Source organism: Oryctolagus cuniculus, chromosome 5, assembly GCF_964237555.1.
Source record: "Oryctolagus cuniculus chromosome 5, mOryCun1.1, whole genome shotgun sequence".
Lineage (NCBI taxonomy): Eukaryota > Metazoa > Chordata > Mammalia > Lagomorpha > Leporidae > Oryctolagus > Oryctolagus cuniculus.
In genome coordinates, this window is record NC_091436.1 from 32,557,822 (window position 1) to 32,562,510 (window position 4,689).

At 41.6% G+C, this 4,689-nt stretch overlaps 2 pseudogenes; one reads left to right on the forward strand and one right to left on the reverse strand.

Moving 5' to 3' along the window:
- The first annotated feature begins 1,792 nt into the window (after positions 1-1,792).
- Positions 1,793-3,472, forward strand: LOC100348999 (mortality factor 4-like protein 2; annotated as a pseudogene).
- A 540-nt stretch (positions 3,473-4,012) lies between these two features.
- On the reverse strand, positions 4,013-4,128 carry LOC127493386 (U2 spliceosomal RNA; annotated as a pseudogene).
- Positions 4,129-4,689: the final 561 nt, after the last annotated feature.

Below are 4,689 nucleotides of genomic sequence, written 5' to 3' on the forward strand. Positions count from 1 at the left end.
AGGAAGACCTTTCTCTCTCTGTCTCTCTCTCTCTCACTGTCCACTCTGCCTGTCAAAAAAAAAAAAAAAAAAAAAAAAGAATTAATCCCAACTCTTCTCAAACTATTCAAAACAACTAAAAGGGAGGGAATGCTCCCAACTCTTCTATGAGGCCAGCATCAGCTTAATTCCAAAATCAGAAAAAGATACAACAAAGAAGGAGAGCTACAGACCAATATCCGTGATGAACACAGATGCAAAAATTCTCAACAAAATACTAGTTAATGAAATGCAACAACACATCAGAAAGATCATTCATCCTGACCAAGTGGGATTTATCACAGGGATGCAGGGATGGTTCAACATATGCAAATCAATAAATGTGACATATCACATTAACATTGAAGAATGGAAAACATTTGATTATCTCAATAGATGCAGAGAAAGCACTTGATAAAATACAACATTCTTTCACAATAAAAAGCTCCAGTAAATTGTGTACAAAGGAACATTCTTCAACACAATCAAGGTAATATATAAAAAACAGCTAGCATCATATTGAATGGGGAGAAGTTGGAAGCATTTCCACTAAGATCTAGAACCAGACAACTTTCACCACTGCTATTGAGTATAATTCTTGAAGTTTTAGCCAGAGTTTTTAGGCAAAACCAAGAAAACAAAGGGATACAAATTGCAAAGGAGGAATTCAAATAATCCATGATTGTAGATGATATGATCCTATATATAGGGAAACCAAAAGACTCCACTAAGAGACTATTGAAGCCCATAGGAAAGCTTGGTAAAATTTCAGGATATAAACTCAACACATAAAAATCAATATAGTCCTCTGTACACAAATAATGCATGGCTGAGAAAGAACTTGTAAGATCAGTACCATTTGAGGCCGGCACCGCGGCTCAATAGGCTAATCCTCCACTTAGTGGCGCCGGCACACCGGGTTCTAGTCCCGGTCGGGGTTCCGGATTCTGTCCCGGTTGCCCCTCTTCCAGGCCAGCTCTCTGCTGTGGCCAGGGAGTGCAGTGGAGGATGGCCCAAGTACTTCGGTTCTGCACCCCATGGGAGACCAGGATAAGCACCTGGCTCCTGCCTTCGGATCAGCGTGGTGCGCCGGCCACAGCGCGCCGGCGGCGGCGGCGATTGGAGGGTGAACCAACGGCAAAAGAAGACCTTTCTCTCTGTCTCTCTCTCTCTCTCACTGTCCACTCTGCCTGCAAAAAAAAAAAAAAAAAAAAAAAATCAGTACCATTTGGGGCTGGCGCCGTGGCTTAGTGGGTAAAGCTGCTGCCTGCAGTGCCAGCATCCCATATGGATGCCAGTTCAAGTCCCGGCTGCTCCACTTCCGATCCAGCTCTCTGCTATGGCCTGGAAAAGCAATGGAAGATGGCCCAAGTCCTTGGGCCCCTGCACCTGCGTGGGAGATTCACAAGAAGCTCCTGGCTCCTGGCTTCGGATCAGCGCAGCGCTGGCTTTTGTGACCAACTGGGGAGTGAACCAGAGGATGAAAGACCTCTCTCTGTCTCTCTCTCTGCCTCTCTTTCTCTCTGTGTGTAACTCTGCCTTTCAGATAAATACTCACATCTTTTAAAAAAAATCAGTACCATTCACAATAGCTACAAAATGCTTAAAGAGCTTGGAATACATTTAACCAAGGATCTGAAATATCTCTACAATGAAAATTATGACTACAGCAGTTGGAGGAATGGCAGTGATCACACATAAGCTGCTGGAAGAACTGGGTTCTCGTTTCAGGTCACAGAAAGCTTAAGTTTACGATACAGTAAATGGTCAAGAGGTCTGATCTTGATTGCAGACCATCCCTGATTGCAGAATCTTAGGTTGTGTCTCCCACTCCATTCTCACAGACCAACTCAGGAGATCTGTAAAATCTGGGGACGCAGCAGGCGTTCTTGGAAGGGAAGGAAGGAAGATCAAAAACAGGGCTTCATGCATTCTAGAAAGCAAGGTTCTCAAACTCGTGGACAACACTCTGCAGAAGAAGACAACTTCAAAGAGCCAACTATTGGCAACACGCAGAGAAGTAAGAGGGGAGGTGCCTCCTCAGGAAAGAAGACAGCTGGCCAACAGCCGAAGAACGTTGTACAAGCTCTCCCAAGATGATGGGGGGGCCGCTCGGCTGAGAACCCCCCTCAGGATCTGTGAGGAAGGCAAGGAAGAACAAGCAGAAGACTCCTGAAAAGGAGATGGCGGTAGTACCAGCAAAGCACCCCAGCTGCCTCGGAAGAAGAGGGCCCAGGCCGATCCCCCTGTCAAAAGTGAGGATGTGTTCAAGAACAGGATGGAGGGGCCAGCGCCATGGCTCACTTGGTTAATCCTCTGTCTGTGGCACCGGCATCCCATGTGGGCACTGGGTTCTAGTCCCTGTTGCTCCTCTTCCAGTCCAGCTCTCTGTTGTGGCCCCGGAAGGCAGTGGAAGATGAACCAGGTGCTTGGGCCCTGCACCCGCATGGGAGACCAGGAGGAAGCACCTGGCTCCTGGCTTCGGATCGGCGTAGCTGCAGCCATTTGGGGGGGTTAACAAACGGAAGGAAGACCTTTCTCTCTATCTCTCTCTCTCACTGTATAACTCTGTCAAAAAAAAAAAAAAAAAAAAAAAAAGATGGAAGTCAAAGTGAAAATTCCTGAAGAATTAAAACCAAGGCTTGTTGAGGACTGGGACTTAGTAACCAGGCAGAAACAGTTCTTTCAACTCCCTGCCAAGAAGAATGTAGATGCTATTCTGGAAGAGTATGCCAATCGCAAGAAGTCACAGGGAAACACTGATAACAAGGAATATGCCGTCAATGACATTATGGGAGGTATAAAAGAGTATTTCAATGTGGTGTTGAGCACTCAGTTGCTCTACAAGTTTGAGAGACCCCAATATGCTGAAATCCTGTGGGCTCACCCTGATGCACCAATGTCCCAGGTTTATGGAGCACCACACCTACTGAGATTATTTGTGAGAACTGGAGCAATATTGGCTTATATGCCCCTTGATGAGAAGAGCCTTGCTTTATTGTTGAGCTATTTGCATGATTTCCTAAAATACCCAGCAAAGAATTCTGCTTCTCTGTTTACTGCCAGTGATTACAAAGTGGTTTCTGCTGAGTACCACTGCAAAGCCCTGTGAGGGTCTACTGACCACTCACCATTAATGTCTGGTATCTGTAAAATACTTTTTTTTTGGTTCTTAGTCTTTTTACTGTATAATTGATGTTCTTTAAAATTGTTACTGTATAACAGGGCTTATGTTTCAATTTGTTTTCTGTTCTATGTTAAACAGAAAATAAAAGGAGTACAAGCTCCTTTTCTAATTTCAAAGTTGCTACCAGTGTATGCAGTAATTAGAAAAAGAAGAACAATTCAGTAGAACATTTTATTGCATAATTGACAACATTGCTTGAATGCTCATGGTTCCATCCCTTTGACACTGCACAATTTTCTAATCTGTGTTAATGGTATGTGATAAAAATGCCCTGATTTCTAGTGCCAAAGGTTCAACTTAATGTATATACCCGAAAATCCATGCATTTGTGCTCTTTTTTTATGGTGCTTGAAGTAAAAACAGCCCATCCTCTGCACATCCATCTATGTTGTTCCTCAGGCATTCTATCTTTGCTCAAATTGTTGAAGGATGGTGATTTGTTTCAAGGTTTTTGTATTTGAGTCTATTGCATGTTCTAACATGATAGAGGCAATGCATTATTGTGTAGCCATGGTTTTCTGGAGAAGTTGATATTTTAGGAATTGCATTTCAGATCTCAAATAAAAATTGTCTCTAGGTTTCAAAGAAAAAAAGAAAATCACAAAACATTAAAGAAATAGAATAAGACACAAAAAAATGGAAAAATCTTTCATGTTCATGGATTTCAAGAATTAATATAATCAAAATTCCATATTATTCAAAGCAATGTGCAGATTAAGGATGATCCTGATCAAAATACCAAGGACATTCTTCTCAGATCTAGAAAAATAGGATGCTAAAATTCATATGGAAACGCAAGAGACTCCAAATAGCTAAAGCAATCATAAATAACAAAAACAAAGCTGGAGACATCACAATACCAGATTTCAAACTGATAAGAACAGATACTACACTTGATCTTAGCCAAAAGGCTGAGAAGCAATTTTATACCAGATTTCAAAACATATTAATTCCAGGGCAGTTATAATCAAAACAGCCTGGTACAGGCACAAAAATAGACATGTAGATAAATAGAACAGAAAAGAAAACCCAGAAATTAATCTACACAGGTACAACCAACTAATCTTTGATAAAATGAGCTAAAATCCATCCCAGAAGAAAGGACAGTGACTTCAACAAATGGTGTTGGGGAAACTGGATTTGGATCTATGCATTCAGAAGTATGAAATAAGATCCCTATATTATATCTCATATACACATCAATTCAAAATGGATCAAGGATATAAATCTATAACTTGATACCATCAAATTACAGAGGAAAGCATGGGGGAAACAGTAAAACATTGACATAGACAAAGACTTCTTGGAAAAGGCCCCAGAAGCACAGGCAATCAAAGCCAAAATAGACAAATGGGATTACATCAAGTTGAAAAGTTTCTGCACTGCAAAAGAAACACTCTGCAATATGAAGAGGCAACTGACAGAATGGGAGAAAATATTTGCCAACTATGGCATTTTTCAAAAGCAGAAATTCAAATGGCCAA